The sequence below is a fragment of the Durio zibethinus genome, chromosome 19 (genome assembly GCF_047325235.1).
Source record: "Durio zibethinus cultivar Kanyao isolate XHJ-2024 chromosome 19, ASM4732523v1, whole genome shotgun sequence".
Taxonomy (NCBI): domain Eukaryota; kingdom Viridiplantae; phylum Streptophyta; class Magnoliopsida; order Malvales; family Malvaceae; genus Durio; species Durio zibethinus.
The window spans coordinates 15,824,504-15,839,448 of NC_143180.1; the positions used below are offsets into that span (position 1 = coordinate 15,824,504).

The 14,945-nt window shown below is 29.9% G+C and overlaps 1 non-coding gene across 1 annotated transcript; it reads left to right on the forward strand.

Moving 5' to 3' along the window:
• Nucleotides 1–14,215: 14,215 nt before the first annotated feature.
• LOC149513455 (small nucleolar RNA R71) lies at nucleotides 14,216–14,321 on the forward strand. The gene has a single exon (XR_016330560.1). It is a non-coding gene; the product is annotated as a small nucleolar RNA R71 (small nucleolar RNA).
• The last annotated feature ends 624 nt before the right edge of the window (nucleotides 14,322–14,945 follow it).

Here is a 14,945-nt window from a genome sequence, read left to right on the forward strand (position 1 = left end):
AGCCAAAAATTTTAATTATGCGCTATTAAAACTTTTTTACCTAATTTGTTTTATTTGATAGATAACTTAATACCTTTTATATTAATTTTTTTTCAAAAGAAATAAATAAATAAATAAATAAATTGCATGTTAATTATTATCTTGTTTGGATTTTATATTTGTGATTTATATATGTTATTTTGATTAATGTATCACTTGGCATACTTTTACATATACACTTACATGCATGAGCTCTAGACTCGGGCTCCGTACTATTCTCTTGTGAGGTGATAACCTCCGTATTTGCTAGTGAAACATTTCCACTTTAGATTAAACCCTTTCCGTTTGTAGCTTGTAATGGGTAAGGATTGGTGTGCCTTATTAGTCTTTAATGGACGATGATGTAAGGTTTGGTCTGGGAACCTTTAGATGAATAAATCTTGACCCAATATATCAAGAGCCATAGGAAGCCTACTTAGGGTAGGGCGATGTCGCCATTTTAGAAAATCACCAAAAGTCAGGACACCATATATATTCTGTTGTATTATGTGGTTGTTTTGTTATTTCTATTATTTATTTGTTTTAGATTATTGATTCATTTTTATTTGTATAATCTTTGATGTTGTTGCATACATTATATAGGCATTATAGTTTAAGAGGGGGTATTTGTTTTAGGCCAATCATCAACCAAAAATAAGGTTCTCATAAAGTCATCAATAATGTCAACCTCTTATAAAAATTATTTAGAAGTTAAATAATGTCAATCTTTTTTTTAGGAATTACCCAAAAGTAGGATATGTGAGGCATTCTGATGCGGTCGGTGTTTAAGATAATGGTGTTAAAAAAGAGTTCGAATAAAAAGAAGGAAAAAAAAAAACTTTCGGATAGATAAGGAGCTTGTCATCTTTTTGAATTCAATCATTGCATTCTACATTCATTATTAAGGTGATTTGTTTATTTTGGGCTACTTCATTTTCATACATATCTTTGCATTATTATCATACTTTAGGCATTCATAGGCATATTCTATGTAGCATGCAAATTAGGAATTGTGTTATTCATTCAGTAAGAATAATAGCATAAGCATTTTTGGTTTAAACCCTTGAAATAAAACATTTGTTTTAGTGGGTATAAAAAGTTGAAAAATATGAATTAGAGGCCTGAATTAGTGCATTAGAATGCATTTAAGAAGAGTTTGGTCATGACATTTGAAAGATGACAAAATAGCTGGCTAAGTTGATGGAGATGGTTGATAGATTCAAGGACTTTATTTTGGTACCTTTTCAAGGGTCTTTACCAATTTTAGCCCAAGTAAGTCTTATGAACTCATAGAGTTACAATCCATTGATCTTACTGGGCCTAGTACACTTCTTGAGCATGCTAAATCATTTAGTGGTTCAAGCATTAATGAAGTTTTGGACAAGATCATAAAAATGATGAGTGATCTGACCACCCAAGTGTTTGAGCTCCAAAATTTGATTTCTAGGATGGAGTTACCAAGTTTTGTACAACCTTTAGCAATCATTTTAAACCTGAATTTGCATTCAAATCCTTCTCATGTTTGTCTTCGACCTTTATTCCAAGTCCTAAAAGTTCATGCAATCTTTAAGAAGTCCATGTTTGAACCAAAATCTTTAGCCTACCATTCTCTAACCACTTATGCAACTAATTTCTCAATTCCAAACCTTACACCACCACCAAACCTAGGACTCTTAGTCAACCTATTGCCTAAAAATTACCTAAGAAAAAGAAATAGTTAGATCCTATCCCCATTTCATATGGAGAACTTTTTTTCTATCTGTTTGAGAGACACCTTATTGTCCCTATACCTTAAGAGTCTTTAAAGCCTTTATACCCAAAATATTTTGACCCAAATGCAAGATACAAATACCATGGTGGGATTATAGGGCACTCTATTAAGAATTGTGAGGGTATCAAACACAAGATACATTCTCTCATAGATGCGAAATGGTTTAATCCAACAATAATAGTGGGATAAAGATTAAGGAACAATGAAAAGGGGATAGTATAATGATGAACATGGATGGAATTTTTTATTAAAGAAGATTTTTAAATGATAGGCTTTTGGAAAAATAAAATGCTTTGTAAATTTCTTTTGTTTCGGAAATGTTTCTGTTTATATTAATATGACGCTATCTTTTAGAACTTAGATATGTAAACCATGGTTTGTTTCTAATTTTTGCTCCTATTCCAATTTCCATACTTTTAACCAAAGAGCTTTGTTATTTGTGCATTCATTCATTCATTCATTCATCCATTTATATATCTACCCAATAGAATTTAATTCATTTGTGCTTTAAAAAAGAATTTCTTCCTATGATTTCTTTTAAAAATTAAGAGAATATTGATTTGATAGGAGAGATGAGGGAAATTATCAAGGGACTTTGTGCTCAAGGAAATGATCAATTCGAAAAGCTTAACTTAGGACCTTTAAGGGATGAATCATTGAATCTAGATGCACAGAGAATGTATAGTCTCTTGGAAGAAAGAATTCAAGTTGTTGAAGGTAAAGATAAATCTTATGTTGCGAAAGAATCCCAACTAGTTTCAAATATGGTTATTTTACCTAAGTTCAAGGTTCCAACATTTGAGAAATATAATGGAACTAGATGTCTTAAGACACATTTGGCTCAATACTATCACAAAATGGTTGGGTATGCCGATGATGAAAAGCTACTTATCCATGCCTTTTAAGAAGGTTTGACTAGGGTAGCATCTAATTGGTATTACTGTTTGGAAAACAGCCTAATTCATACTTGAAGAGATTTATCTCAAGCATTCTTAAGGTAGTACCAGTACTTATTAAAAATGGCTCAACACCGATTAGCCCTTCAAAACATGAAAAGGAGCCTCGATGAGAATTACAATGAATATGCTTCTAAATGGAAAGTGGTTGCATCGCAAGTCTGACCACCTTTAAGTAAGAGGGAGTTGAATTCCCTTTTTGTGGATACACTTCCTTTTTCTTATTATGATAAGTTAATTGGTAGTACGTCTTCAAAATTTATTGATTTGGAATTTGTTGTGGGTAGAATTGAGGATGGGATAAAAATGGGAAGAATTATGAATGCCAATATGGAAATTCCTAATGAAAGGTAAGGGAATATTTCTTATTGATATCCCCAAGAAACAATTGTTGATAGGAGAAATGAGAAAAACCTCACCATGATAGTAGAATATTTGACGAATGACTATTCCTAATGGTCACTATATTGTTCCCAACTAACACCTTAGGCTAGTAATATTTCTCATCTGTTTCATCTGTGTGCTCTGCTTTCTTCACCACAATCATTCACAAAACAAAGGATCAATCCAAGTCATTTATAAAGTCATAAGAGAAAGAGAGTCAAGATGTATCATTCAGTTATAATATCTTACATTAAACTCTTTAACTTACTTGTCAAAAATCATATGATTGCCATTGTCCCTGCAAAATCTAAAAAGTTTTCCTACCCTAAGTGGTATGATCTCAATGCTAAGTGTGAATTCCATGATGGGGTCGAAGGGCATTCCATAGAAGACTATACTACCTTTAAAGATACAATTTAGGCTTTGATTGATGCAGACCTGATGAAGTTTAAAGAATTGTTTAGTGGTTTTTATGATTGATTATAATAGAATTAAGGGTCAATGATGCTAAAGTTGAAGCGCCAAATGCAAAACTTTTGTTCCTATAAATTTGAAGGTCATCTAAAGAACACTTTTAGGAATGTGAATTTTTAGGTCATGTCTAAATGTTTGCATTGAATGAATGGACATGGTGCATCAAATGTCTCATAGATTTATATTGTCATTTGAAGTTTTTATTTCTTTTGAGTTTTTGACTTGTAGTTTTTTTTTTTTTTGAAAGAAAATAGAAAAAAGGGAAAAATGCTAGATTTGAATAAAAGCCCCATGTAGTTAAGTACCGAAGCTATAGAAAGAGAAATGCCTTAAAAAAAAAGAGGAAAAAAATAAAAGGGAAAAATAAAAAAAATAAAGAAATAAAGAAATAAAAGAAAAAAAAAGAAAGTTTTGTCTCTCGAATGAGTTGGCGATCATTATTAGGAATTACCTAAACACCAATTCTTAAATCATCCAGTTGACTCCATTTCATCAACCATGACCCTAGAGAAGGAAACTGTTAAAAAACTAAAAGGCAATTAATGGCTTGAAAAGGGGTTGGGATATAGGCATTGGGGGGAAGAAAAATTAAAAAACAAAGAAAGGAAGAGAGGCATGAAGCAAAGAGAAGAAACTAGGGAAAATGTGAAGATAAGCTATGCTAAAAAAGAGGCAAGAGGCACTAGCAAGAAGAAAAGCAAAAGGAAAAAACTAAAAGGAAGCAAGCCACAAGAAAAGACCAAAATAAAAAAAAAAAAACTAAGACAGGCAGAAAAGAAAGGCACTAGAAGAAGAAGAAAACTGGATTGGTTGCACAATTTAGAAAAAAAATGAAAGAAATAAGCAAGAAAGAGGAAAAAAAAACAAGGAGAACAGAACACGAGCTACTAAGAAAATTAAAGAGTGTAGAAGAAAAAAGGGCTTATGTAGAAGAAAAAGAAAAAATGAAGAAATTGACCAACAAAAAAGAAATAGCAAATAGTAAAAGAAAGAAAGAGTGGAATAAAAAACCTCTAATAGTAGCAAGAGGAAACAAAACAAAAAAAAAATGGAAAGGAGAAGGACCAAAAGTGAAACTAAGGAAAGAACGAGAAAAGTAGTGAAAAAAAGGTGAAGAAACTAGTAGTAGTAAAAAGCCAAGACTAGAAAAAAAAAGCAATGGAAAAAGGAAGGTAATCTATCATTTTTTTCTAGAATAAGTTTCATATTTTCATGCGTTTTTCTTTCATGCATAGCTTTTTTTTTTTGGTTGTTGTACATATGATTTATGCTTAGAAAATTGATTATAGAAGCTTGGAGGTTTCATTCTTTGTCTTCTTTTACTTATGTGGTGCCTACATGAAAACCTACTTGGAAACAAAAAAATCGATTATGTGTGCATAAAGGTCTTAAAACAAGGTTTTAGTCCTTTTTGTTTTTCAACCATCAGATGATATATTTGCTTACTTTTTGGTTAATATTTTCTAGTTTGTAGGTAAGAAAAAAAAGGATCCTTCTTGATGAAAAAAATACCTATTTTTAAAACCCCTTAAAAATCGGTTTAGGGAAATGAGTTGGTTATGGTAGTAACGGTAGGTAAAAAAAAAAATCTCATCTATTTGGCTCATATTTTTTTGTTTCGTTAATAATAAATAAAAGTTATAAGAAAAAAGGGTTGAAGGGAGTTAATGATATATATATATATATTAAGATACTTATAAGGTGAAAAGTTTAAGGGTTTACGTTTTTTTTTCTCCTTTTCTTGTGATAATTGTACGTGGGGTTGGAAAAGGTTTTTCTTTACATGTTGGAAGAAGGTTCAAAGTTTTTTTTTTTCTAGTTTTTGTTTCTAATTATGTCTAGCAAATTTAAGCTTTTGTTATGCCCATGTATTTTCAATTATAATAAAAATAAAAATAATAATAATAATAATAATAATAATAATTTTTAAATAATAAAAAATCAAAAGCCTTGCCTAGATGTCAGAGGGAGTTTAAAATCAAGTTTTAAAAAATAATAATTTCACCTAGATATTAGAGAATTATTAAATAATAAAAATGAAAATAAAGATAAATAAATAATTAATAAATAATAATAATAATAATAATAATGATAAAATGATTAATGAAAATATATAAAAATATAAAAATCTATTTTTTAGAAAAATAGATAAGGGTAAGTAAATAATAATAAGAAAATTAAAAAAAAAGAAATATATGAGAAAATATTTTTAGGAAAATTACAAAATATAAGCATTTTCTAAAAGTTTACCTAGATGTTGAAAATTTTTAGAAAGGTTCGTAAATCATTAAAAACCCAAAACCCACCCTAAATGAAACCCTTAAGTAAAACCCAAGACCCAAAGTAAAGCCCTAAACCCTAGGTAAAACTCATGACCTCAAAATGCAACCTTAAAATCAAAACCCTAATGGAAACTCTGAAATCCCAAAAGCAACACAAAATTTAAGGATTTATACAAAAACCTCTTACGAAATAATCTGTTTCCAAATATCGCTTAAATGATGGGGTATTTAGGAAATTTTATTTCATTAAGAATTTTTATATATTTTCATAACTTAAAAATAATTTTTAATAATAAAAATAATAAAATGAGATTTTAAAAATAAATAGTCATACTCAAACTCTGCCTAGAGGATGGAAAGTCCAGGTGATCTCTTTATATTTGAAAATTTAATTCATAAATTCATATTTTATCATCATATGCATATATAGTTATTTTCTTGCACTCATTATGCATATGCACAAATTTTAATTATTGTTATTTATGGTTTACCATAGTCTTTTCCATTTTTATTACATAAAAGAAAAACTTCTTTCAAAAATTGATTTCGAAGATAAATAAATAAATAAAATTAAAATAATATCTTGGAATATATAATTTTTAGTACTCTATTTAAATGTTGGAAAGTCACCAATAATTATCATTTTTAAATAATATTATTTTTATTTTTATTTTTAAAAAAATATTGTAGTTAATCTCAGACAGAAAGACTTATATTAAAATTTGCCTATATGTTGGAGAATTATAAGATATTTCTTTAATTTAAAGATTTTCATAATATTTCTAAATAAAGATTCTTTTAAATAATTTTATTTCTTAAAAATAAAGAGAATTATAATTAAATTTCATATAAAAACCCTTTTTGTCCAAAGCTTTAGATAGAGTATAATTAATTGGCACCAATTTTAAGGGCATTGTAAAGATGCTAATCCTTCCCGATGCGTAACTGACTCCCAAACTCAATCTTCTTTTCATAGACCAAAATTATCTTTTTAATAAACTTTAAACCCAATTTAATGTTTTATTAGAAAGATAAAATTTTTGGATGGCCAATCACATCCTAAAAAAGATTGGTGGCAACTCCCTATATTTTTCATGATTTTAAATTCTTACATCTAATGGTCAAGTCCATGGATTGATACGTTTGACAAAACCGTATTGAAACAAGATTAATTAAATGAAGAATTAACTAATTATTACCCTAAAAACAAAATTAGAAACAATTGAAATAAAAACAAATACACCCAAATTGTAATTATATCAATTTAACCCTAAATCATGCAAACCACACAAGCATGTAATAAATAAACTTAAATCTAGCCCTAACAATGTAAACTGAATGCTTAAAGATGGCTTAAACATGTAATTGAATTAAATGCTAAAGAAAACTAAAAACAAGAAAGCTATGGATTGGTCTATCACTTCAACCACTTACATCATTTTCTAAGAAGAATATGATGTATTTATAGGCAAGAGAAACCCTAGATAGGTTTGGCTGAAGTGGGACTTCAACAAGACTTCATACTTTCAGTTGGACTTGGTTTCTTCAATCCAAGAATGCTTCTTCAACTAAGACTCTTAAAAGAAAGCTTCTAGATCTTACCATACCATACTTATCATGTAGCAACTCTTCCATACCATATATCAACTTACCAAAAATAAAATCTTACCAAATCAAGAAAGTACATTTTTGGTGTTACTATATTTAGCTTTCAAAAAGTTGCTTCAAATCCTTCCTTCTTGCTTTTGATCCATGCCTTGGCTTGAATTCTTGAAGAAAAATCAGAAATAAACTTCATCTAAAAAACTTCCTAAATGCCTATACAAGTTGTATTTATAACCTATGCAAAATCTTACTTCAAGTAGAATTAGGAATACTTCACTACTAAGAGAAGAAATCTAATTCCAAATAGCGAAAGAAAATAGAATTTTCACATTATCATGCCACATCATCTTTCTTAACCAATAAGAAAACTCTTTAAATGCTATGTCATCCCATAGTAATCCCATGCATATGCACCTACATAAGCTACCATGGACTTGTAATCATGTCAAAGTACAAATTTGCCTTTATTTAATGTTGAAATGCCTTCTTCAATTATTTGCATGAATTTTTATCTTTTTTCTTCAAGATTCATCATCATCAACTCCATAACACTTGCCAAAGCCAATCTTGAACATTTTTCCCATTCTTGAACTTTAAAATTTCCAAGAAAATCAAGAACTTCAAAAATATCTCAACTACATAGAATATGATCAAGAATCATTCAAGAATAATCAAGCAACTTAAAAAATGATCAAAATTTACCAAGAATCATTATTTTTTTCAAAAAATCCTACAAAACAGAAAATTCACCCATTTATGAGTAAAAAGAAAATTATTTTGCTAGGAACTAATCAAAATCAATCATAAAAGTACTAGAAATAACTTTATAAAATAGAGTTATCAAATTGCCAAACTTAAACTTTTGCTTGTCCTCAAGCCAAAACTAAAAGAAATAGAAGATAGCATGCTAAAGATCATCACGCACACTCTCAATACTAAATTCATATGAATTATCAAAAATTGCATGATAAGTATATCTAGAAAGAAAATCAAGAACATAGATCCCACACAAAACTCATTCAAGAATAAACTTACATTACAGTGACAAATTTTCGTATGTGTGTAAATAATCTATCTCAAATCAACACAAAACATTCAATCAAAGGTAAGCAAACTGAAATCAACAAATCACTTCAAACCATGAACAGATTTCATAAGTTTACTTTTCACATACCCTCTTCATTAATTTAGCCACAAACTTAAACAAAGATCAATAGGTCTTTATTAAGCTTGTAATGTTAGGGTATGGTTAAGGTATGATAAAGAAAAATTTAAGCTCATAAACCCCAAACATGCATTACTTAGGATCTACACTTTTAATGATAAGAGAGCTTCTAGGAAACTTTAACACCTTCTAAATTTAAATTCATCTTTCTTTTCTAAACAAATAACAACTTTCATTTTGATTTTCACTTATAACTTTGCTTTGCTGTCTTTTTTTTTTTTTCAAACAATAACTAGATTGTTTTTCAAGAATACTTTTGCTTATTTCAACTTTTCTTTTCCTTTTTTTCTTTGAAAAGCTATTTTTAGCTTTTACTTTTTTTTCTTTTACTTGAAATAGAAATTACACACTACTTTTTTAACTCCAGTCCACCCATTCTTCCCAATGTAACATACTTTCATAATACTTTAGTTTGATCCATATGCACATAGGGTAAGTTAGAAAGATATAGATAATAAAACAAAAGTGTGGCCATTTATGTAGGTGAAAACAAAGAAAGGGAATATACATTCATTAGGCTTAAAAAGGGGTAACTAGGGATAATCATATAAAAAGGTTCAAACGATCCAAAAATAGCCTAAATCATCTCCCTAGTTAAGTGTGGTCTATTATTTCACCTCGAGAAATGCTCAAGCTAATTCTAAAATTAGTATGTAACTTTAAAGATCAATGTAACTTCACATCTACCTAACTTCAATTAAACATACTTACATCTCAAAGATCAAGACTAAGTGCTCAAAAATGTGGAAATATTGCAATTAGAAAAAAACAAATTCCAAAATTCATCTCATGTTTTCACTACATTCAATTTTTCTAAACAGTTATACTTAAAGTCAATCGAGATTACTATCATTGGATTATTAAGAAATAATAAAGGGAAGTGATATAATGATTCTAAGCATATACAATTAAGCTAAAAAAAGAAAAATTTTAAAAATTTTTGGCACAAATTTTCTCTCCCTCCAAACTTAAATAACATATTGTCCCCAATATGTGCAAATAAAGCATAAAAGTACCGAAGGGAAAAGAGATACTCCCTTAAAATGGTAATGGTTGAATTGCCTTGTGGAAATTCTTCATTGCCACACCTAGTATAGTTTCCTTGCTCTTAATTCCTATAAAAACAAAACAAACAAACCCAAAGCATTATTTGTTCCTAAAAATTAAAATAATAAACTAAAAGCAAATACATAAAACTGAAAATTAAAAACTTGGTTTGCCTCCCAAGCAATGCTTGTTAGATTCAAACTTGAATAATACCTATCTAAACTCACTTAGGTTAAGTGATTACCCCACACTTGCTACCAGTATCCACCTAGTTGATTCTCTTTCTACTTATCACTTCTTCAACAATGAATTCTAAGCGGTGGTGCTTAGTGATTATGGTAAAAATGGATATGTGACTTACTTCAAGCAATGTTTTCATTATAGCTAGCTAAACTAAAGAAGGTGTGTACTAGCCTCAGTACCAATAAAAGAGGTACCACCATAGAAAGTATAGGATTTGGCTCTAAGGTGAAAAATTCCTTAATAGATCATGTAGTATTAGTGAATGACTGAGGGTTTTGGCTGAGGATCAGAGGTTAGGAAAACATTTAGACTAGCAGGCAAATTCTATGACACTAACTCTATCCTCCTCATCATTATTTTCTAAATTCGAGTGTCCGTTAAAAAATTCATCAATCTCATCATCATGCAACTTTTCTCTATTATAATCTTTTATCATTTCTTTAAAAAATGCCTCTATTTCATCTTTTTCATTGAGCTCAACAAGGGATGATTCTAAAGATGTAAGGAATCATTGACTACACAACCTTCATCGGTAGGCTTTTCCACAACAATTATCTCTAAATCATCTAGTGTTTAATCTTCAAAGGGTTGAAGGAATGACATAGATAGACTAAAAGGCTCAGACACTCCTTAAATGGGATTAATGGTAACTGTTTCTTGAAATTCAAGCCCTTTAATTGTTCCATCATCTTCTAAAATTTCTATAAACCCAAATTGCCCAAAATACTATGCAGCTTCAAACCACACCTAAGATCAACATCCTCCCCACTATGATTGCTATTCTCATTTTCATCTTCCTCTAATGATTGCTCTCTATAGTACTCTTATCTTCCTATAAAATATTAGATTTGGTATCTCTGGGTAAGGTTTCTTAAGGGTTTGTGTTGAAGGCATTTTCTAGCTGTTCAACCTACACCTCAAGATTCTTAAGAGAGGCTTAGTTTCAAAAAATGATAGCAGCCTGATTTTTAAAATTTTGGTTTAATACCTTATCAAGGGAAAGTTTCTTTTCTTGAGGTAGGGGAAAATATTAGGATATTGGTAGGTGATAGTATGTAGGATAAGAATACTGTAATGGTGGAAGGTATGAAGGCTTAGTAGGATAAGTCAGGTTACAAATAGGTATTGAACTAAAAGATTACCTCTAACTATTATCCCACGAATAATTAGGATAACCCTCTAATCTTGATTGTAAGTGTTTGAGAATAAAGTGATTGTTGACTATAAAAACACTTATCATCCCTACAATAAACATCATATTGATTTTGTGAAGCTAGAGCATTAAAGGTATCAAAGGTAGAGCAGTTAATTAGATGACCATTGACCTTTGGAATTCTTAAAAAAAGGAGTAGCATAGTCCTTATGCTTCCTATCTTTATATGAATAGAACCTTGACATAAAAGAAAAGAAAATAAATTAGTACAAAAAAAAATCCAAGCTATAAGAAAAGTGATTGGCATCAATGTTGAAACTACTCCAATAATCTCTGGCAACGGTGCCAAAAACTTCATAGGCAATCTGTAGGCACACAGAGTTAGAATAAGTAATATAATGATAAGTAAAGTATCATTCCCATAAAGATTGTATATATGAGAGAACCAAGTATCAAAATTATCGCATCCTATCTTATACTTGGAAAACTCAAGAAAAAGATATGAAACTAATCAAATAAACTCAAAAAGGATGCAATGCTATAAGTAAAATAGATCAAACAAACTATAAATAACTAAAACATACACAACCAAAATCAAATAACTAAGATATATCAAAACCGAAATCAACTAAGCAACTAAACATGTAATATAAATCAAAAGCATAAGAACTGAATGCTACATAAAACAAATAAGCTAAACTGATTATAACCCTAATCAAAATAACATGCAATTCACGCAAGTAAACTCAAATGAAAACCCTAATATATTTCTAAAATGTGTAAAAACTTAAATTAATTAAAGAATATGCAATTAAAGTAAATCAAACTTAAATAGAAATTGAATCAACTCCATATGCAAAACCTGAATGATATAAACCCTAATCTAATGCAATTCATGCAAACCGTAATCAATAAGTATAAATTGAATTGAAACAAGATTAATTAAATGAAGAATTAACTAATTATTACCCTAAAAATGAAATTAGAAACAATTGAAATAAAAACAATTGCACCCAAATTGTAATTGTATCAATTTAACCCTAAATCATGCAAACCATATAAGCAGGTAATAGGTAAACTCAAATCTAGCCCTAACAATTTAAACTAAATGCTTAAAGATGGCTTAAACATGTTATTGAATTAACTAAAACAAAAGAGAACATGAACCGTATGGATTGAGCAAGACCTAAAGGTAGAATCGTAAATTATAAAGATTAAAATCCAAAATGATTGCAACTAACACTTTTTAAACCAATTTGCATAAAAACTAAGTAAAACAGAATAGAAAGAAAGCTTTAAACTAGAATTCAATTCAAGTAAACTTAAAATAATGTGCATAAACTAAATTGAAAAAACATAAAACTAAAAGAACAAGAAACTTAAAAATCAGAAAGTTTAAATGCTAAAGAAAATTGAAAATAAGAAAGCTGTGGATTGTTTTGTCACCCCAACCACTTACACCCTTTTCTAAGAAGAATATAATGTATTTATAGGCAAGAGAAACTCTTGATAGGTTCAACTGAAATGGGACTTCAAGAAGGCTTCACAGTTTTAGTTGGACTTGGTTTCTTCAATCTATGAATGTTTCTTCAACTAAGACTCTGAAAAGAAAGCTTTTAGATTTTAGTATACCATACTTATCATGTAGCAACTCTTCCATACCATATATCAACTTACCGAAAATAGAATCTTACCAAATCAAGAAAGTACATTTTCAGCCTTATTATATTTAGCTTTTAAAAAAGTTACTTCAAATCCTTCCATCTTAATCTTCATCTTCTCTTCCATGCCTTGGCTTAAATACTTGAAGAAAAATTAGAAATAAACTTCATCCAAAAAGCTTCCTAAATGCCCATTCGAGTTGCATTTAACCCATTCAAAATCCTACTTCAAGTAGAATTAGGAACACTTCACTACTATAAAAAGAAATCCAACTGCAAATAAGAAAAGAAAATAGAATTGCCACCCATTATGCCACATTATCTTCCTTAACTAATAAAAAAATTCTTTAAATGCCATGTCATCCTATAAATGTCTCGTGCATGTGCACCTACACAAGTTACCATGGACTTGCAATTATATGAAAGTGCAATTTGACCTTTATTTGATGCCAAAATTCCTTCTTCAATTCTTTGCATGAATTTTTATTTTCTTTCTTCAAGATTCATTATCTTTAACTCCATAACACTTGCCAAAGCCAATCTTGAACATTTTTCCCATTCTTGAACTTCAAGATGTCTAAGAAGATCAATAACTTCCAAGAACATCTCAACTATCTAGAATATGATCAATAATCATCCAAGAATTATCAAGAAATTCAAGAATGATCAAGAATTACCAAGAATCATTATTTTCTTCATGAAAATCTACAAAACAAAAAATTTACTCATTTAAGAGCGAAAAGAACAATATTTTTCTAAGAACTAAGTAAAAATCAGCCATAAAAGCACTAGAATAACTCTATAAAATAGAGTTAAGAGTGTAGTGCTATGGGTGTTGCAAGCTGTTGAAATTCTAGTGGGTTAGGTGGTTTAGTGTACTAAGGCTGCTGTGGTACCTGAATATACTGGATAGACTAAATTGGGTTATTCCTCTAACCTAGGCCATATGTGGGAACACAAAGGTTGTTGGGCTGCCTAAGGGTCTGTTCTAAATGATGGATACTTTTTGGGTGAGCGCTCGAACATGACCCATTCAGATGTCCTACCTTGCATACATCACGTAGCTAAAAAACTATGGGTATAAGTAAACTTAGAATGACAAGGACTCAACTCTGAAGATGCAACCTGCTAATGTAAAAACTCTACATATTTGGCTAGAGAATCTTCCTTAGCTCTAAGCGTGATAAACTTACTAACCTCGTGCACCCTCAAAGTTTTCCTAAAATGATGTCTCTTATTAGACTACTTAAAATTATTAGTTGCCAAATCTTTAATAAGCTCAAAAGTTATGTTAGAAGTCTTACTCATCAAAGCATCTCCTGATGCAACATATAAAAGTGTCCTACTACTAGCCACTAACCCATTATAAAAAATTTGGAACTCTAACCATTTCAGTAGTTTATAGTTTGGACACCACTTCAAGAGCTCCTTGTATCTTTCCCACGCCACATACAAGGTCTCCAAGTCATGCTAGGCAAATGTAGTGATCTCATTTTGAAGCTTGGCCATCTTGGTGGAAAGAGAAAACTTAGCCATGAACTTCTATAATAATCATCCAAAGTGGTGATGGAATTTGGTGGCATTGAAGCTAACCAACTATTGGCTTTATCTCTAAGGAAAAATGGAAAAAACCTAAGCTTGATGGCATATTTAGTAACACTATTATGTTTAAATGTATCATAAATCCCAAGAAATCCCAAATATGAGCATTCAAATCCTCACTCAAATAATCACTAAATTGCATCAATTGCTATATCAACTGGATGATTGCAAGTTTAATCCTAAAATTATTGGCTTGAATTGTCGGCCTTCTAATGCTAGGCTAAAAACCATGAAGATTAGGCATAGCATAATCTCTACAAGATTTAGTGTCTTGCTCGACCATAGTGATGGTAAGATTGGTTTGTCCCTCATAATCCTACTTTGAGTAGCCTTAAGCTCAAGATCCAAAGGGATAATATCACGATTCCTAACTAAGTGCATGCATAGGCCACAAGAGCACTTGACCTAATGAACCACTCTAAAATTGGAAACTTAAATATGTACAGCTATGAAACAAAAAAGATTTACAAAGGAACCTAGGATATATACACCTAAAACCAAAGCAAGCCTAAACTCTACATTAA